The sequence below is a fragment of the Plectropomus leopardus genome, chromosome 19 (genome assembly GCF_026936395.1).
Source record: "Plectropomus leopardus strain MGB_pleo_1.0 chromosome 19, ASM2693639v1, whole genome shotgun sequence".
NCBI lineage: Eukaryota > Metazoa > Chordata > Actinopteri > Perciformes > Serranidae > Plectropomus > Plectropomus leopardus.
Genome location: NC_142194.1, coordinates 4,404,731 through 4,427,261, shown reverse-complemented (window position 1 = coordinate 4,427,261; position 22,531 = coordinate 4,404,731). Strand labels below are relative to the sequence as shown.

The following is a 22,531-nucleotide window of genomic DNA, read 5'->3' as shown; positions in this document are numbered from 1 at the left end:
CTTTTACTTTGTAAAACATCAGGAAGCTATTTTTATTCATTCATTTTTATTTAAATGTATAAGAAAACTTGCTGGGAACTTGCTGTTTATGATGTTGCAAGTTTCAGATTTGATTAAACATTTGCTAAAGGCATTAAAACAAAGTTTTGCATTGGAGTTTGTTATATTCCAAATTCGAATCACTGACAGAAAGATTTTCATTTTTATTGCAAATGCATATTGGCTCCAAATATTGGTCATCGGTCAAGTGTTAATAACGCGTGTCAGTCAGCTGGATCGCACGACCGGACACAATCTGTTGCATTTGCAGGGGTGCTGGATCTATCGAACAAACCCCAGACTTTCATGTGGGAGTCCGGTGTTTGCATCCTGTCTGACTGTGATGTTTTTTTCTACACCCTTCCCTTAACCTCACCATTTGTGGTAGCATGTCCGTTTGTTGACATCACGGCATTGGTTGCCATGTGCACTTGTTGCCTAAACATAATCACATGCAGCCTAATCCCAACATGTGCATTTGTTGACATCACAGAAGCATCATCCCGTAAGATAAAGAGCACATGCAGAAGAACGTAATATGTAGACATGGAGGTCCGCTGCAAAGGGGCAACATTTGATCATTTGGGATGAGAATGTGTTGGCGAGCCTCTTTGCAACTCGCCTCCGCCCCGGGTCCTACTTTTCATGCTGTGTCTGACTTATCAATATCAAGACTGTTTGTCATTGATGCTCGCTCTGTTCCGTATCCGGAGGGGTCTTTGCAGCTGCTCTCTGCTCTTTCTGCATCAGGCTTGAATGTATGAGCGTAGAGGACAGAGAGGTGTGCTCTCTCCACGTAAGCACGTGAAAGGGCAGAGAGGTCCCAGAAAGGGAGCCACACCGCCAAAATGTCATACTGCAAATAGCAATAAAGTTTTCTTTGACTAAAATGGTCCTGACTGAAATAGATTTTGTTGCTGACCCCTCAACAAAAGATTACTTAGTTTTCATGTCAGGCTACTGCCTGCTTTACCAGAGTGGGGTCATGCCGACTGACATGTATTGTATAAAATACACTGTTCGTGGATAAGTACCCCATAAAACACCACTATGTCTTTAAAGCAGCGGGCTTTATGAAATTAGAATTTCGCACATAATCATAATCGTAGGCTAAAACTGGACATAATGACCATTTCCAAAAGATGCTAACCAATCACAACTGGTGACTAAGTGTTAATTATTTTCAATACAGCAAGTACCAAAATCCAATTAACAATACTTTGTCCTCAGGCTCACTGGCACATAAACAGAGATGAGAAGCTCTTTTTGAAGTTCAGTTGATAAAAGTGTTCCAGAGCACACAGTGTCAATCTGCTTTCATCTTTAATCCAAACAAAATAAAAAAGGAGCAAACAGGAGCCAAAGTGTAGCCAGTGACAGACACACAGTAACGTCCGCCCAGCTCGAGCCAGATTTCACTAATCAGGTTTATGGCACAATACGAAACGCTGCCAGGCCGGTGACACCTGAAGGACATTTCTGTGCCAAATCAAAGCTTTGATAATGCTGGGAAACAACGCCGCTCAGGGATCCTCCCCCTTTACCTTCAGGAGATAGCAAGGTCGACACACACACGCATGCACGCACGCACGCACGCACGCACGCACGCACGCACGCACGCACGCACACACACACACACACACACACACACACACACACACACACACACACACACACACACACACACACACACACACACCTCCTATGCCCCCTCGTCTCCTTTCATTCCTTCTATTTTTTGCTTTAATTATGTCCTCTCCTCTTTGAAGTTGCTGCCATTCTGTGTGAATCCTGCAGCTTGAGTTTACATGATTTTATTAAAAAAAAATATATCTGTAGTTTTGGTCATCATTCTTGGAGGCAATAACATACTGTAGTGCTCGAAAAGTTATAACTAGGGCTACATCGTCTGACTTCATCGGTCTCCATAATAACACCTAGGCTTTGGATGTTAGTTGATGGATTAGTTAATCCATCTATGCACCCATAGATGGATTACTGAACTGGCTTTCACCTGCAAAATGTGACTCAAATAATACGTACACTCCTGAAAGAGACTCAAAATGACCATAAAGAGATGCAAAGGAAATGAAAAAATAATCCAAATAACTATAAATATGGGCAAAGCAACCATAAAAAAGCAAAAAAATAACTACAAAGAGGCACAAAGCTACCTAAAAAAGACAGAAAATTACCTTTTTAGCGTCACAAAATGACCACAAAGAGATTGCTAAAGACTACAAACAAATGCAAAACCATCACAAAGTCTGTGTGTCTTGTCATGCCCAAAGGGCCCACTGTTTGTGTTAATCAGAGATACGTTGCATTTGACCGTTATAATGTTAATGTTTTAATGTTAAAGAAGCGTAAACACACACATGCATAAGCACACACACAGCATGCACAATAACTTTAATGCTGCATTTCTAAAGGTGAATTGAATTTTATAATGTTAATATGCTGCAGAAATGTACTGTTAGTTTTAGACATGATTGACCCGATGTCCACTAAAACGGACAAGTTATAAAACAAAAAAAATCTTTGTGATTTTTTTTTAACACCTAAATTGCTTAAATTATGTTTAAAAAAAAGAAAAGTAAATAATAGAAAGATTTTGTTCTTCTGGTCTCAGGAGGATATTAAAATGTGGACAATTACTCTTTTGAGGAGCTAAATTTTTCCATCATGCTCTCACTTTATAACCGTCACCCCACTTTGGCTTCACTTGGTTTGTCTACACTTGGTTTGTCTTCTCTCTCTACCTTCTTTTCTCTCCATATTTTTTACGTAACGGTGGTGTAATATCTGTGGGCCAAGGCAGTGACCACTGATTCTTTTTCTCCTGCTTCTGAAAAAGCCATGGGCGGCCCACCTGCATCAAGGCTCTCCTCTCTATCAGAGTTTTTGGCTTCAGATGAGTCACTTTGCCGTAGTCTTTCAGGGGGAAGAAAGCCTCACCTCTTTCCAAACTCTGCTTTGCTGCTCTCAGAAAGCAACAAACTCACACCTCCTCCCTGTCCCGGCTGTGTTCATTGTTCCAGAGCAACCCCACTGACTGCACCAAACACCAACACGTCTTTTGCACAGCGGTACAAATGTATCGTGATGACGTGTTTTTTTCTCCTAATTTGTTTAATGTGTAGCCTTGAACATTGTGTGACAACTGGAGGATGACATAACAGGGTTGTAGTTGTGCTGCTTTTGTTGTTGGAGGACACCTGGTTGCTTGGGAGACTGAAGGAATGTGATGTAACTGCGGAGTAATGTGACCACTCACTCTCTCGGCCCACGCAAGGCGCTGTGCCGACCGTGGAGGCACAATGTAGAGTAATATGCACAGTACGTCTGTGTGTGTGAGAGTGTGTGTGTGAGACCAGAGCAGCTAAAACTGACAGAGGAACTCTCCAGTACCTTCACAGAGAAAACAGACACTCAAAAGGACTTTGTGTGTGTGTGTGTGTGTGTGTGTGTGTGTGTGTGTGTGTGTGTGTGTGTGATATCCTGGTTCCAGAAGGCAGTCCGTTTGGGCCTGGAGTCTTGGAGCTCGCTGGGGATTCACACGAGTCTTTTTGTGTCTCAGAAAAACCAGGTTACCCACTTGCATGTCACTCCTAACTGGACTGCTTAAACTCTCTCTGCCGCGCCTAAAAATATCCGCTCACACTCTGAGAATGCCCCAAAGAAACTATTTTAATTCTGTGACATTTCTTCTTCTTTTATTAAAGGAAATACACAAACAAAGAAACAAAAAGCGTCTCAGACATATCGACTACGCTGTGACATCCCTCCTCTCTGGAATCAAACCTAACGAACAAAACTGCCGTCAAATTGACTCAGAGAGCACAAAGAATAATTTGATGTGAGATAATCTTTGTGTTTGCAGCAGGGCCTTGCCACAGCGCATAGATTTCCAATAAATATGCAGCTGAAATACAGAGCGAGAGTGACAACAACTGAGAGGAGGTATGTGTGTGTACCATGTGTGCTGCATCATTTCATTTTGCACAGCAGAGCAGAGCAGAGGTGGACGTATGTAGGTCTTTACTTCAGTGACTAAAAAGGACCAGCTGCTTTGTGTTTACAACCTGGTCGTCTTTGATGGTGTGTTTTCGGAGGCCAAACACAGAGGACTCGCTTGTTGTTAGCAGACAAACAGTGCTTGTTAGCCTGCCAGTGCAGGTCAGGAGGATATGAGGATTAAATTTAACTGCAGCAATCTTTAAAGATGCCCTGTGAGATATTTGGTGCTGGTGGCACTATGTGGGTCCCTGGTTAGTTTGTATCTTCAGCCTTTGTCTTAAATAAACTCTGGAAAGTGCCCTGAGAATCAGGTCTGGACATTGTCTGAAGTTTCTCTTTCAAACATTTAATACACAGTGGCCACTCGCAGTATTGCAGTGAAAAAATCCCCTGTTGACAGGACTTCTCGAACTGGAAACAAGGTCAATTATGAATCTCTCTATCCTGAATTTTTGAGCCATGGTTTTATATTTGCTAAGAAATGCAACTTAACTCAGACCCAGATCCAGGATTTTCATGGGCTGTTTTAGTTGTTGGTTAAGCCCGAAATGCCTGATTTCATGAAAGCTTTTCCAGAACAGTTGCAATGCTGTTTAAACATTTTTATTTGTTTGATTTTGCAATGAATTAGTGGGGGAAAATAAAAATTGCAAAAATAGTTATACTACTGTCACAGAATTGATTAATATGAGAAATTAGTGTTTTCTGCAGAATTAAAATAATTACATATAATATGATATATAATTATATAATTAAATAATCACATATTTAGAATTATGTTACAAAATTATGTAATTTTAACTTTTTACAAATCTCTCATTGCCTGCTTCCCATGGTTTTGAAAGAAATTAAGCCATTTCACTCATGTTTCAAAGGGTTAATTGTTGTGATGATCAAATCCCAAAGGGACCGATCTACAGTCCAGACTAACAGACTCAATAGTCTCACTGAAACAACATCACGTCTATTCAGGGTCCAGAAAATGCACGAGCACGCTGTGTGTCCTGCAGGAAAAGTCTTAGTAGTGTTGCTGCTTGTGTGGGCTGCTGTCCATGGTGCTGAAAGCCAATAACCAGATCAACCTCACACAAAGGACAGAGACAATGTCTTCACGGTTCCCAGAGCAAATCAATAGGATGATATCGATAATTCAGGAGTATCTATTTCCATACTCTCCTCATCATTTTCCCACACTGGGACAAAACGTCTTATGTAACACTCCTCAAGAACAATGTCTCACATCCCTGACTCGAACTGCCATCACTACTGTTGCTACTATAAAACTCAGGACTGCAGGTTAGAAATGAGCTGAACACAAATAATATTACACCACCAGGGTTCACACTCGATTTCAAAAACTGCTCTCATGTATCACCTTCTTTTTATTGTGTGCTTGATGCTACAGTCAAAGACCTCTTTTCAACACCTCCCCGTGCATCTTTTATTTCACGCCAGACGATGGAAGACAGAGAGGTGTTACATGTGTGCAGGAGCGTACTATGTACAGACAAAGAACAAGCTGGGAGCCTTTTCTCTGTGTGAGCGTTTCTTCAGTTAATGATGAGCACACAGGGTCTAAACGTGTGAAGTGTGCAGAGACATGTGAACTGGAACATATGGGTTCAATGCCCTAACAAGTCTACTGTTGCGCCTGTGTCTCTGTGTGATAATTGGCTGTCGAACGCAGCCCCTTCTACATGTTCCTATTAACAGAAACCCCAGCCTCATTCATCCCTCCTTCTCTTTCATCCCCTCATCCCTCCCTTCTCTTCTATCTTTGTTCATCCTGTCAGCTGTGCTGTAATCTACTGTAGTTGTTTGCTTTATTCTTCAGAAGTGTTGCGTGCTTCTCTCACTCCGCTGCCATTCTTCTGTTTCTCTCTCTCACTCTGCTGGCAAATGCATATGAATGTTCTTAGCAATCACAGAGTGTGTGGTGACTGCTGGTGGAGGAAATATTGAGGCCACGTTTAGATGAGAACGGCCCCACTTAAAACTGAAAAAGTCTTTCCTTTGCAGTTTTTAAAAAAAATATACATGCATATGATAACATTGTGAAAAGATCCTTATGTACACGGATCTGCAAAAACAACCAAAAATACTGTAGCATGCATGCCCCACCAGTAGTTGGTGGTGTAACTTTGTAATAACACACCACAGAAGAACAACACACACCTGCACAAAAAGGCGTACTTCTAAAGAGCGGTGAGTATAAACAATCTGCTCTTATTCTCCACTGGTGTCTCCGCCGGTGTCCGCTCCGCTCTTATTCTCCGCCGGTGACTCCACTGGTGTCCACTGTGCTATCATTCTCCACCAGTGTCTCTGACATCCAGATAAAATTGGATTATATTACTTTCAAATAAAACCATTTAAAAATGAAATGATCAGGTGTGCCCACAGGTATATTATTCCTGTGACAGTTATATTTGAAAAAATATGTTGACATCTGCAATAAACTACTATTAAAAACTCTATATGATAACCAGCACTAGTCCATGGTACAATATCAGTGTTTGTGTGTGTGTGTGTGTGTGTGTGTGTGTGTGTGTGTGTGTGTGTGTGTGTGTGTGTGTCTACAGTGTGTCTGTGTCTAAACTGTGTTTTGACACACTCCCTCTCAGTTATTATGCGTGTTTTTGTGTTTCTGCCTGTCTGTGACATTCAGATTTACTCCAGTCTCTTTACCAGGACCCCCACCACCATCACCACCACCTCTTCCCCCCAGACTACTACACAGTAGTCGACTACATTTTCTACGCCCCATCCTCCACCCTCCATTCTCCATCCTCCACCCCCTCACTGTCTTTTGATTGCCCCAACACATACACACATTTTCACATACATCCACATACACACCACATGCTGTCTCCTTCCCTTAACACTCCAGTCTGTGTGAGAAGATGAGCATCTGAGGGCAGCCGAGGGGGAGGGTTTAATGTGTGTGTGTGTGTGTGTGTGTGTGTGTGTGTGTGTGTGTGTGTGTGTGTGTGTGTGTGTGTGTGTGGACTGAGGAAAGGAGAACGGCCTTCAGTGGCTGAGCGGTTGCGTCCTTTGCCAAGGACACTGACTTTCATTAAAGTAATGTGCTAACAGCTCGACAAAGCACGTGCAACTGAAGCACACACGCTCAATCATAGGACACACACACACACACACACACACACACACACACACACACACACACACACACACACACACACACACACACTCTGTATTGTTTTTCCTCATAACACCTGAACGAGCAGAGGTTATATCCATTGCAAATAGATGATGTCACACACACGTGCAAACACAGCGAGCACCATCGCTCGGCCCCCACAATGCACTGCTCATGTTTATCATACATTCTTTCTGATCCAAGCCAGTGCTCTCTTTTTTCCCCTCACACATCATCTTGTCTCTGGACTCATCCAACAAGCAGCAGCAGCGGCAGCAGCAGCATTAATTAATCAGCAGACACAGATTGTCATATCAGCGCTGGGAGCCAATTAAACACTCAGTTATATTTTCTCTCTTAAGCAGGTTCTCGTAGATCTTTATTTCTTATTATAATAGAGGCCAGAGTTAGAATTAACCTCCGTTTTAGCAGCTCCTTTTACAGTAGTTTGGATTATTTTATTAGATATGATTCGATTTGTTATAAACATGTCTTTGTCTAATTTTAGGCTCTGGGTCTCTGTGGATAAGCTCTTGTCTGCATAAAAGCATGTTGTGCTTTGCATTTTATGATGCATCTGTCTGGATTTGTCTGTTACATCTGCTTTTCTGGCATGTGCATCTGGAGTAGGAAGAAATTCCCAATCAAGAGCAATTCATTTGCATTGCATAGGGACGAAACTGAAGTCTAAAAATGAATAAATAATGAAAGTGATATCTCAAGAATGTCTTGTAGGAATTTCTTCAAATATGGCACAACTGCTCACTTTGATGCAAGGATCACATGAACAGAATTAAGTGGTTAAGGGTCAAGGTGACCTCATCCATCGCAATGTCGTGGGCTTGGTATCTCAAGAACACCTTGTGGGAATTTCTTCAAGATTGGCACGAAGGTCCACTTAGACTCAAAGATGAACTTATAGATTTTGGTGGTCATAGGTCAAAGGTCAGCTTCACTGTGACTTAACATTTTTTTCATTCTTCTGATATGATACCTCAAGAACATATGAAGGGAATTTCTTAAAATTCGTAATGAACTTTGCTACAGCAACAAACTGATCAGATTTTGGTAGTCAAAGGTCAAGGTCACTGTGACTTCTCATCCGTCTCATTCGTGTAAACACGATATATGAAGAATACCTTGAGGTAATATCTTCAAATATGGCACAAACGTCTATTTGGACTCAATGATGAACTGGCTAAATTTTGGTGGTCATAGGTCAAAGGTCAGGATCACTGTGACCTTTTATCCATATAATTCTTGTGAACGCAATATCTGAAGAACACCTTGAGGGAATATTTTCAAATTTAGTACAAACATCCACTTTTGGTGGTCAAAGGTCAAGGTCATGGTAACCTTGCGTCTGTCTAATGCTTGTGAATGCAACATCTCAAGAATTCCTCGAAACAATTTGCCACAAACGTCCAGCTGGACTCAAGAACCCTGTTTGCACCGTAGTGCCCACCTTGAAAATATAATGATTGTGTAAATCTCCTGTGCTACCGGCAATAAGATGTGTGTGAAACATCCACGTTTCAGAATTTGTAGCTTTTTTTTCTCAGCCAACAATCAGCATTTGAAGCATTGTCAACTAGCTACATAGCTACATGTGAGTCTGTACAGACATGGATGCAAACTTCAACCTGACTGATTTACAGAGGCTCACAACCACGAGGCTGTCATTTTAGTTTTAGATCGTTTCTCTCCAGCTCTCTTTGGATAACGTCTTGTCTGCATGACAGCATGTTGTGTTTTGCATTTTGTGAAGCATGTGTGGGTTTGTTTGTTACGTAGGCTTTTCTTCTGTACATTTTGCATGCATCTCAGGAAATTTTCTCAAGAGCAAATGATTTGCACTGAATAGGAATGAAACTGAAACAAACAAACATTCACGTAGCACACATTCCCAATGAATGTTTTTTTTTATTTTAATAGTGTAATACGTGTTTCTACATGCTCTATATGCATAATTTTTTATTTCATGCATACAATAATATTTACTTTTAGCCATTTTAGCTATGTGAATGCGTGTGTGTGTGTGTGTGTGTGTGTGTGTGTGTGTGTGTGTGTGTGTGTGTCAAAGATTGTGCGTCTCACTATCAGTCTGTCTTTTAGTCAGTGCATGACAGCAGAACAGACACATTGGAGGAGGATGTGATGTTCTGTGAAGCACACAAGCCTTTAGATGCCGGGGGAACAAGACAAGAGTGAGAGCCAAGTACGAGTCGGGGCCACTGGCGCTGGAATGATTCGAGCTGCTCCAGCTGTCAAGGTCTCTGGCTGGCATTAATGTATGAATTTACCGTGAGGCGGAGGCTCACAGAGGTGTGTGCGCGTGATGGGATCTGACTGATACCGCTTTTCCACGTTAAGGCTGTGAAGTCGTAGCATGCTGCACCGTTTTGCATTACAACATCCTCCTCACCACCTGATCCTCCCTCGCAGCAGGCTGTGCAAACTCAGCTGCAGCGTCACTAAACAAGAACCACAAAACCAGATCCACACTGCTCTAAGAATATTAATTGCGAGCCATTGATAAATAAACCATAAGACTCATCACATCCCACAGGTTCGGACCTTCGCTTTGCACTCTTCAGTTAAGCCCGTTGCACAGCAGGCCACATAAAATATTGACTCTAAATCATATTTTTATTATCAATTGGTAAAAGCAAAATATCTTCACATTTTAGAAGCTGGAAACAGTGAGTGTTTGGCATATTTGCTTGATAAATTATCTAAAGTGACACTTACTTTTTAAAGTTTAAATAAATAACTCATTATTTATCTTTCAAATAATGAATTCCTAAGCCTAAGAAACACACCCTTGCTCCATGTAGCCGTTTTCTACACTCTATTATACATAACTAACAGCATAGGTTGATTTCCACTGACTGCAAAAAACACATTTTATGTATCTTTGGGTGCCGGTCATGTTTGTGTCAACCTGATGAATATGCCCAGTATTTTTTCTCTTTTAGCTCTGTTTTTGGTCTCCACCAACTCCTGAAGGAAATATCTAGCTCTTTAGCTGCTAAATGTTCCATTATTTTCACCAGTTAACTCTGTCTGCTGTTTGGTGCTGGACCGAGTACAGCTCTACATCCACTTTCTCTTTTCACCACATTGTGCATCTCATTCATCCAGAGCAGTCATCTTTCACTCCATCCTGTTGCCACTAATTTGAGAGGCTAAACGAAGTTAGTAGAAAGAGGGCGGGCTTTTTATCTTGTCCTCTCCGTCTATTCCTCTCTGCTCTTTGCTTCTGGGCTGCAGCTTAGCTCGACTTTGACTCAAATTTCAGAGCGAGGGAATCCAAGTATTGGATTGGTCGTAGTAATAATGAGGAGATTAATGTCTTTTGTTGGGAAAGTTCTCATTCAAAGTCAAGATTGAGGTTTCCTTTTTTTTTCTCTCCGCTCAGGGGGGCTGTGATGAACTTTGCAGCTGAATACCAAGATGGATGAATGACGTAGAGAAAGAGCAAGAGAGGAGGGGAAGAGGGGGGGAAAAAAACGGCAGGGGAAGGGATTGACGGTTCGATACAGCTCCGGTGGAAAGAGAGATGAGGGAGGAGGAGGGAAAAGAGCGATGAAGCAGACAGAAAACAGAGTTGAGAAAAAAAAATACAGCAACACAGCTCATTGTCTCCATCCTGCCCCTGCCATCAATCTCCTGAACGTCAACTGCCTGCTTTACTCACACACACACACACACACACACACACACACACACACACACACACACACAGGGAGAGAGAGAGAGAGACTCATGCACACACACATACACACTCTGCCTGCCTGCCTACATGGCTGATTCCCCGAGTGATGAATCATGGCGCGGTATGGCATGGCACAGCACGGCATTTGTTAGAGGTGGTGTTTTTCTCCTGTACTGACAGGCTTTGTATAAGTGCTGTGTGTGTGTGCGTGCACATAGGTGTGTGTGTGTTTTGACAGTAGTGGCACGTGGCGTGGGTGCTGGGCTGAGCTGTGCGTACAGTTAAGTACAGTATACAGGTGTTTTAAGAGGACGTAGTGTCTTCCAGGTGACGCCTCACAGCAACATCTTTACTGAACAGAGTGAAGCTGCAGCCTTTACATCATGAAACCAAACAGAAATGTTGTGAATTGATTAGATGTTCTGTAATCACATTCATATAAATCACATTATGTAATATGATTCATTTCTTTTAATTAAATTAGTTCGGTTTATTTTGCCAAGGACCCAATGTACATTTCAGCTGCTCCTGGTGCCATAAAAAACCCTAATTTCATCAAATGGTAAAAGGAAATAGAGTCAGCACTTGAGTGGGATTAAAAAAAACAAAGTGCCAGTTGTCTAAACTACAGACGGTATAAAAATAATGAACTGTGATGTCACCCATTGCTTTGTGGACTCCCATTTTGAAATCTCAAATTTGGCATTTTGGACATTCTGTCTTGGTTTTCTGGAGTCAGAAGTGGCCATATTTAGATGAGACGGGGAGATAACCCTAATTCTATTTCTAAACCCACCCACGTACCTGTGCTGCACAAGGAAATGAATGTAAATTACAAGATGCTTTATTGACATTATAAGTTTATTTGTAAAAGCACTATTGAGCACAAACTGTACATTTCATGTGAAAATAAAAGTGTACATCATGTCGACATTACCTAACCAGCGTAGTTGAAGGAATCTTTACCCTAAGGGCGATTTAACATCATTTTGCTGGTCTCGTACACACACATGCAGGTGGAGCAAGTGATGCAATGATTCCACATTGATCCAGTGATTTACAGGTGGCGATAATGTGCCAAGAAATGCAGCAATGTGCCAGCAATGGCAAAGAAGAAGAAGCATCTAAACATGATAAATTATTATTAAAGGACTAGGAGATATTGGAATCCATACAATATTATATTTTGGGTAAATGTGGACAATTTCTACTCTGTTTTATGTAAATATATCAAACTGCGCGCCATTGTTAAGTCATAATAATAAATCTTTGCCTCGTAAAATATAGTACAGAGAGGTAAAAGAAGTTTTCCTGTTTAAATTTGGAAATATCTGCGTATTATGTATGAGCAAACCTAGGAATCTGAGCAAGGATTCAATACAGACTTTCAGTACCAGAAACATCAATATTCAAGAGTTAAATGTTCTGTCAGTTATTAGAATATATTGCGTCCGACTAAGGAGGATCACATATTGCACGTCACACAGCTGCACAGCTTGTTTGAGAAGGAAATAGGCCTTTTTTTCAAACTGCTTATCATAACTGCACCATACCTTTATTAGAAAAATGGCTGTAGTGAATAATAATAATTGCACAAAGCAAATATGCCAGCGCTCTATGCTAATTCAAGCATTGTAGGTGGTTACTCTGCATACTTGACACATGCAGGCAGGTGAGAATGACAATTTCTCAAGGTACATGACTCAAATAGTATTTTCTAATATATCTTGGCATTTGTTTGAACCAGTCTGGAGGACCAGATGGTCGGGTTTTTATCACATCAGGTCGGAGTTAGAATTATTAGGCTAGTTACCAAAAAGGATATGGCTCAGTGGGTGTGCACAGAAATCATTTTCTGTAGTCTAAACTTTTACTATGTTGTATCTTTTTTTATTTTACACTGCCCACTTTTAAAAACAAAAAAATACTTTTCTTTTTTTTGTCTAATTCGCAGGGTTTCAAATACTGATGATGGTATTATGCATCTACCAGCCAAAGGCCATCTGTATTTATTTTGTTTGTCCAGAATTACAAACTGCAGCTTCATTTGTTTAGGCAAACTTTCATATATTATTAGACACAAAATTACCTTTTTGCACAATCAAAAATGTTTTCTTTTCTGTGACGTTTAACTGGTATTAACCCTTTGAAACTTGAGGAAACTGGCTTGATTTCTTTCAAAAATATGGGAAGAAGGTGACTGAATGGGCAATGACCCAAATATTAAGAGGATATTAGTAAAAAACAAAATACAAAACAAACTAACAAAAAAAGAACAAAGAAAGAACATAAAAATCAGCACAAAAATAATAATAATAATAAAAGCAAAATTAATAACATTGAATAACCTCTTTTCCCTGCAACAAAAACATAAAATTATAAAAATTCTAAATGTAATTTTGGGGATATTTTTTGCCTATTTGTTTAAAATAATTTTCTAATAATTCTCTCTCTCTCTCGGTTTTCTAAGCTAATTTTCAATTAATAATTTTATTGACATTTTTAAATAATTTCTTGCAATTCTTGCAAGATATTTTATGTCCAGTTGCTGATTGCCTTTTAAAAAAAAATCAAATCAATTAATTCACAGTTCAAATGTTTAAATACTTGCGTAACATGTCTGAACACAGCACAAGAAAACTGATGTCGATCCAGGTTTCCAAGGGTTAAATCACAATATAAGACAACCAGTTTACTGTCCTAAAAGGCACCTATACCCTACTTCAGAAACAAACGCCGTTATCACCATTTGACCCAGGTCTGACAGCTATCAGAGGTGTTTACCCACAATAATATCCCAAGGACACTCCACTGTCCATCAGCACCAGTGATGGACAGTCTGGCATGGCAGGTTTCTGCAAGGAAATAATTATTTTTCTCCCAATCTGTCTATTGAATTTTCTTCAAATAGAACAGTTTAAAAAGGACCAAAATAACTGGTCGATCCAGTAGAAATTAAACAAAACCAAGACAGGACTAAGACAAGACAAATACTACAAATCAAATTAGTCCCCAGATCAAGACAAAAACAAAAAACTTAATAAAATAAAAACCAAAAAATGTGTAAATATAAGTGTATAATGATAAAAGTAACATAAAATATTAAAACATAATGTCTGTCGGTTGGACAACTGCCTGTCACGTCACAGTGTGTTTGCTTTAGACAGAGGTTGTCTTTAATATAGAGTGCTCTTAAGCCGATGTGGAAGTTAGCATCACCCTGCTGCCCTCGTCAAAAAGCCTATGGGATTTTCCATTGGATTTTGGGTTACTGCAGAAAATAAGCTCTGTGGTAAACAAAAGCCTATGATACTTCAGTGTTTTTTTTTTTCAAGATAACCTTCACAAATGAACACCACTTTTAACCCATTCAAAAAACTCACTGACTTTGACACAAAGAACCAAGAGTGCCAAAATGCTGACTCATCTCTGCATTTTAGGACTCATTCCTGGGGTTCTCTATTTCTGCGGAGAAAGGGATGGAGAAAAAGTGGATGTACTTCCAGCCCTTTTTTAGATTTTTTTTTCAGTTTTCCTTGTTATGTGAGAACACCATGTCAAACAAAATATTAATCATGGCGGAGTACTTTACATACTTTAAAATGTGTCTAGAGGGGGACTTCAATCTCATCATTTATAGAAAGGAACTTGTTTTCAGGATGTTAGCAGAGGTTGCTTTCTGTTTAGCCAAAGGGGCCCACCTCTGCTATTAACCACTGTGGAAAGCCTTTAATAAACAACGCACTAATTATACAGCACTAAAAAAAACAAAACAGATTGCAACTGTGTGTGTGTGTGTGTGTGTGTGTGTGTGTACTGTATACAATAACAATCTGATATGTAAATAGAAACTGTACCAGCTGTTGTTTATCTATTTAAGTGCCCGACAGTTGCTCCCCCTCTCATATATTGTATATGAGATGTATGCACTATTAATATATGTAGATAGAGAGCACAGATACTCAACTTACTGTACTTGTGGGCCAGTTTTGCAAAATGAAACAAGGCCAGGGACCAGTTGCAGCAGCCTTTTACATTTTCCTACGATTTTAGGATGTTTCTCAGACTTTAGGACATTTCAAAGATTTGAGGGTATTATTCAGATTAAAAAAATTCCTGGATTTTATGACATTTCTATGATTTTAGTGTGTTTCTCAGATTTCATGACATTTTAAGGATTTGATGACATTGCTAGGTCTTCAGTAGGTTTCTAGGATTTTAGGACGTTTCTAGGTTTTTAGGACATTTGTAGGGTTTTAGGACATTTCTGGGATTTTTGAACATTTCCAGGATTTGTGGATATTTCCAGGATTTTCGGCCGTTTCTCAGATTTTAGGATGTTTCTCGAATTTTAGGACATTTTTAAGATTTTAGGGTGTTATTCAGATATTAGGATGTTTTAGGATATTTCTAGGATTTTATGACATTTCTAGGATTTAGGACATTTCTCAGATGTTAAGACATTTTAAGGATTTTATTACATTGCTAGGACTTCAGGATGTTTCTTGGATTTTAGGACATTTCTAGGATTTTAGGGCATTTGTAGGTTTTTAGGACATTTCTAGAAATCTAGGACATTTTTAGGATTTTTGGACATTTTTAGGATTTTAGGACGTTTCTTGGATTTTAGGACATTTCCAGGGTTTTTTTTGACACACACACTTACAGTGCTCTTTTCCTGCTTGCACTGCTGCCTCCATGTCCTTGCACTGACACACATTAAACACACTGTCTCTGCACGGACTCATTTTCACACACATTGATGTGCACGTGCTCACATGCCCACTCATTCACACACAATCAAACGCTACCTGCCGGTATGTTAATAGGATCTCAGTGTGTGTTGCAGCGTCCAGCTCTGTGAAAGGGAGACTTCAGCAGAGGGAACAGATGCAGTGGAGCGAAGCTAGGCATTATGGGAGCATTTGGCGGGTGAGCACGGGACAGAAAGGCACACCTCCTCTTTGCCCTGGACTCTTCATTCACAGACATACTGTCTGAGTCAGAGGTGCCAAACGTACAGCCTGCAGGGATCACGAGGTGGCATTGAGAAGAGCTGGACTGTTTTACGGTGCCAGACAGAAAATAATGAGGGGACAGAGACAAGGGAGAGGAGAGGGGGACATGAAAGAGAGAGAGGGACACTTTAAAATCATAGACTGTATAAATAACGGACACAATCACCATGACGTCACTCATTGCTTTGTGTCCATGTTTACGGAAGTTCCTAATGACCAATTTCCTTGAGATTCAAACCAACGTTTAAACTGAGACTTAATGCCAACTAGTCCAAAATAAAGAAAAAAGTCAAAATTGAGCACAGTTTAAACTAGAAGGTTAAGACTGTCCAAAAATATAATGTATACTATAAGAGCCATTTGAAATCGTTAATCACATTTTTCAATAAACAAATTGTATTTAAATGCAGCCGATATGTGCATCATGCAGAATGAACGTCGGGCTTTCTTGGTAATATTGCCAAATCTACACACTGCACAAGTGCATCTGGCCCGAAACGTCCATGTGGCAATAAAAAAAGTTATATAATTGGAGTGCTGTCCTAATTTTTCCTGCACTTCTATGAAACTTGGCATTTTAACATGGGGAACATCTATGGGGATTGACTCGTTTTTGGCGCCAGCCTCAAGTGGCCATCAGAAGAACTGCAGTTTTTGGCTCCTCAGCATTGGCTTCATTTTTCAGCCCTGGAGATTGCAGCTTGTTTGAAATACAGCTGAAGGGAAGGAAAAGGGGGAAATAGAGAGGAAAGTTGCTGCATCCCCCTCATACAAGATCCAACATTAAAATCTCACACTGCAGGGACTCTCTCCCCCAGTTTCCTCTTTGATCCTGGTTCTGTTATCACCAGAAAACCCAGCCCTGACCCAGCTGGCACGGTTTCTACCGCGCTCATATATTTACGCCCTGGGATACAACAGAGACACACACACGCTGAACCTCCTATATAAACAGGCTTTATGGAGAAGACATAAATAGCTTGTGATGATACAGCTTGTTACCAAAGAACGGGTCGTGCCACAAAGCAGGAACAAGAAGAATGCATCGATATTAACATCTGTAAGAGGAGATTTGCACCATTATACTCTACAGCGAGCGGCGATTAGCTGGCACACACTGAGAGAATAATCATCTGTTGCTTCAGTCCTCAAAGGATCCCAAAAATATGATTTGCAGTATTTACAGAGAGCTCCAGCTCTGGGATTTGATTGGGTTATGAATGTTTGTAAATGGATGAAGCTTGTTCTTTTCAACTCTTCGAGGAATACTCCGGCTTAATACCCTAGCTGCTGCACGTCACATAAATCGAGGATACATGAAGTGTTTGCAATATTACAATTTCTCTTTTGAAGTCAAAGCATAATATTTCAGAGCCTCGCAGCTCTGTCGTGGCGCTAAATAATTAGAGATGTGAGCATAAACAGGATGAAAGAAAGCCGTTTTGTATATTAAGTTTGTCAGTTTGCTAATAATTAATATTCTTTAGTCAGTTTGGTGAAAAAGTTTTCATGTCAGAGCCATTTAAACAACTGAAAAATATTTGTAAATAAATTATCATTTGTGTGTTATTTAATTTTCTAAGACAACCTGTTCTGTAATTTTATTTTATAATAATTAATAACAACGTCAGCGAGCTCCTGCTTCTAATTAATGCATATGTAGAACAAACTATTGATTAATTTGCTAGTACTCACTTTAGATAAATCTATGAAGCCTGGAGAGCATGCCGTGTTTGACCTTGCTTGTGTTTTGCATGACAAATGTGCTGTTGTATTTTTTTTTTTTTTAAAGGAGAATCTTTTTTAGTAACTATTTCTTAAAAAATACCCAGCTGAACTGTAAACAGAACCATAATATGGGACACCAACTCAGTGCCTCAGTGAGACAAAACTCCTTATTAATTAACTTTAAATCTTACTTTCAATTAAAAAGTGAAACAGGAGATGCAGGTTAATAAACAAACTCAAGGAACCACAACGATTAATAAAAATCCTGGCAAACTCAAGTTAATTAAAGCTATTTAAAGGACTACTTCATACCCCAAATGACCATATGTATATCAACAATTCAACTTATAAATTTAGTTTTTCTGACATGCCTCCATTGTGAACTATCAATTGGAAAACGGGGAATATTCTTGATGCCTGAAAGTCTTTGGGGTCCACATTTAACAACAGCAAAACTATTTCAAAATACCTGTTTATAAACTCTTTTTTTACCAAAGGGAGTAAATTCATCCTGAGAGGGACGTGAAAGCATATCAAACTTTACGTCAATTTATTTAATAGTTATTGAGATGACTGCATCCAAATTGTCATATTTTATATATTTATTCCCAACATCTTGAGTTTATTCTCGGCATTTTTAGTTTTTACACATTATCTAGACCTCATTTGGACTTTATGCTCATGACGCAAACTTAAAAATATCTCGCTCCTCTCTTTTTCCCTTTGTGCTGGGCCCCAATTTCTCTTCCACAAATATAAGCCCATCTAATTGCTTTCTTTATTGAATCTCTCGTTGCTGCAGCCTTGACGTTAATGTGACGCGTTTGAAAGAAAATGCCAGCAGGTTCGACCCTGTCCGATTGTTGTTGCGACTTCTCAGAAAAAAATAACGGATTCAAAGAGGAGACCTACATGCAAAATTGCCACCACATGTAGATAATGACAAAAACCGCTTGTCAGAGTCACCCACTCAGTTCATGGCTGGAGCCTTTGCAGGTCCACTGATGACGGCAGCAGAGCGCGGCCCCTTCAGTATACGGTGGCATGCTGTAGAGGGAGGGGAGGCAGGCTTTAATCTCTAGAGAGAAAAAGAAGGAAAGGGGAAAGGGAGCAGAGACGGAGGACGAGGATGGGAGTCTCGGTGGAACAGTGTGTGCCATGTGGGCCCCGGGTAATGTATGACTTCCTGTGGTAATCGCTGTAATGAAGCAGGGAGCTGGTTGGGAGCGAAGCGTACACTTTCACTCCTACAGTCCGGTGGGGCCCCGAGAGCCTCTGCAAATGAGCCCAGAGGTCCAGGAGATAGAGTGGATAGTGTGTTATTGGGAAGGAGGAGGGGAGTCGGATGAAGCTGGATGAGGGATATTTTGGGTAGAGGAGCAGAGTGCAAGAGAGGGATCAGGGAAGGGGAGCTTAGTCGGAGCTCTGCGAGTGTGTGTGATAAATGCCTCATTTCTGTGCTGCCAATGAGAGGAGCACACACAAAATGGATGTTCCCGTGTCCCTGTCCTTTATTTTATCCAGTCTGAGGCCATCTATCAGCGGCCCCTGCACCGCCTCTACCGGAGCATGTGGACCAGTCGATGTACTAGAGATGTGGATGGAAATTAGTCGTTTATTAGCCATGTAGGGATGCAGCCGGTGAATAGGTACTCCATGCACAATTGAATCACAACATCCACTTGGCAATTTTATCAGATTTTTTGGTCTATGGATAATTATGTCCTCGAGCCTGAATGTAGGTGGATGGTGTGTGTGCTGCTTTCGTAGGATTTTTATGGAAATGCGGTCACTACACAGAACAAGGTGAAAGCTTAACCATTTAATACACATGCTCTACTGCTGACATTTTCTCACCTCAACACATATTTCCATACTTTGATTTATTTCTCATTTTCTGTTGTTTTTTAAAAAGTTTGAGATCTACTGAGTTAATATATGATACACAGTGAGAATCCACATGATATTGGCTCAGTCCCAATACACTCCTTTTGTTGCCTCCTGAACAAGCTTAACAAAAAAAATCACGAGTAGTATCCTATGCTTACATCTCAGTAGCCAACTAGCTAAGTAGCAAATGCAACATTGACATTACTGATTTGTGCATGATAGTACCACATATTAAACAAATATTTTCCATGCTTCAGCAGCACTGTGGTTTAGGTGCGGTGAGGTTTGACACAAAAACTACTTGGTCACGATTAGGAAAACATGTTTTGACTTAAAATACCCCATTCAGAGGGTGCAGTCCTGTCAGGAAAAGTAGTGACTTCTATGTAAAACGCAATCACTTTTTATGGCACTATCCCCGCCAACAGGACACTACTAAAGACTCATGTTTGGATCCTAAAAAGCAGATGGAATCACATGGACACGTCGCTACAAAACAACCACAAATGGAGCCTAAAATGCTAATGGCAACATACCGATGGGTCGCTACAAGACACCCATGACTGGAGCCTAAAAAGCCGATGGAAAAAAACAACAGGTCACTACAAAACACCCACTATGGGAGCCTAAAAATCCAGTAGAAACACACTGACAGGTCACTACAAAAAAACAATGTTTGAGGCCTAAAAACCAATGGTAACAGTCCAATCGGTTGCTACAAAACACCAACGGATGGAGCCAAAAAGCAGATGGAAAGATGGCAATAACTTACTAAAACACAGCCGCTCTTATTTGTTGGTCTCAAACAGTTCTCTGCAGCTTCAGGCCGTCTCGCCGTCCACTGTCCCCACCAGCTCCCAGTAACAAAGTCAGCTTGTATACTACGTCACTGTAGGAACATGCAAATGTAACATACTCCTCATTTGCAGAAACTATAATTCCAATATTTTCTTCTGGTGACTGAGTTACAACCACTATCCCCTGTAACTCTAGTCAGAGGGGCAAGGGGGCACTAAAAAATGGAATCAGGCCATGATAGTGACAGCGCGTTTACCAGAGAAAAGTGCACCAGCCTCAACAGCATGATGTCAGACCCCAATATCTTCCCAGTGTAAACACCAGTCTGCAGTCAGCTGGCAGGTGACTGTACAGTCCGTCTGTGTGTGTGTGTGTGTGTGTGTGTGTGTGTGTGTGTGTGTGTGTGTGTGTGTGTGTGTCATCTCTTTGATCAAACAGGCATTTTTTTGTCCACACATGCATTTTCTCATTGTGCGACTTTTCCTCGGTGTATATATTTTTTGTGTGTTTTTTTGGCAGCATGTGCACAGACGTGTGTTTGTGTGCATGTGGGAGTGCTTTTGGATCATCCTGTTAGACCAGCGAGGAAAAGAGCCGTAGATTGGCTGAGGCTTTATCCCCCTCTCTCTTAAAACACAAGGAAAATAGCAACCGTGGAGGAAGGGAGCAGATGAAAATAGCTCAGTAGGCAATCGCTGACTCACAAGGCAATGCTGGGAGTCAGGAAGGCATCCATTCCAGTATACATCAAATCAACTGGCTGTTGTGTAACTCCCTCAGTACCCGTAAATCAAACCGTTATCGGTGCGCCATTCTACATCTAGTATGACTTTTGTGCACATGTCCCCTCTGTGGCTGCATAAAAAGAGGGCGGTGACATCACAGGTGCCATTTATCATTTTGACAGCGTCGCCCGGAGTCTTTGGGGCCGGGGGGAGGGAGGGAGGCTGGAGCTGGTTGGCTCTGATGTAGCATGGTCAGCTAACTACCCAGCTCATTCATCATGCCACTCAAGGAGCGTAGGCTGTCACAGCTCATGTTTTTTTAAGTACTGTGGAATGGAACAAGTGCACGAACCAGACTCATACGTGAATCAGAGTCTGATTAACATATCAGCCACCATACATGCAGTAGTTACTCATCCACCTGTAGGGCAGCTCGCAGCAAACATGATATGTAGTTAATGGAAAAGAGGGATGCAAAAGGCACAGAAAGTCTTCAGACAATATAAGGTTGAGAAGACATTTTCCGTAATACATGTATTGTGGTTTGCCCATGTAAACATCATGTCCTGGTTTCATAAACCTAAAAACCTGACTCTGCTGTGTCAAAATCTTACGCCGGGAACACGCTGCATGCATGAGATGCACATGACAGCAACCTCACCAAACTGCAGGGTGTTTCACGCTCGCAATGTTCACATTAGCAGCGTTGTGGCTACAGCGTTCTTGCAGGGCTGCCTGCTTCTATGAGTTCTGTATTCCCACATTTATAAAATTCAACACATTTCTAAGTTGTGCAAGCCCCTGCATTGACAACAAGGGACAGGTCAAAGATACTGCAAGATTTGTTCTAATTAAGCGTACATTGTAAGCTTTATTTAGATTCACAACATACAAAAAAAACAATGAAATATACTTCAAACCAGCGATAATCATTATTTTTATACTAAAAATGTACTAAATGATATGTGACAATGTATAAGGGGTTACTCATAGTGATGAACCTGAGATAATCTCACAAATCTTCAGCTCCTCTCGGCTTAACAGCGACTTTCATCTCACTATTTAGCTGTCCAGCTGTTTGGGTTCACGCTCACTGCTCTCATAGCATCATTTTCCACGAAAAAGCTCCAAAATCCCACTGTACGCTACCTGCTCAGCAGTATGTCTTTCCTAGTAACATAACAAGAATCAGCCATCACCAGATGGAAGTGATGGAAAGATCTGCCACTGTAAATAAACTCAAGGAGACGCTGATACATCTCAGTCCTCAAGAGACACAGAAGTGTACTCTGAAAGCTAAGTGCCGAGAAAAAATAGGAATCTGTATGGAGGGGTGTGCAGTTTAAAAATATTTGGGAACCACTGCTAGACTGTTGTGCAGTCTCTGTTTATTGGCAACAATAACTGTACCAACATTAGCCGTGGCTAGATAGCA

At 40.7% G+C, this 22,531-nt stretch overlaps 1 protein-coding gene across 1 annotated transcript in view; it reads left to right on the top strand.

Annotated features, from left to right (window-relative positions):
• tbkbp1 (TBK1 binding protein 1) overlaps positions 1–22,531 on the top strand; it is a 75,851-nt gene that overhangs the window by 9,900 nt on the left and 43,420 nt on the right. The window lies entirely within an intron of this gene.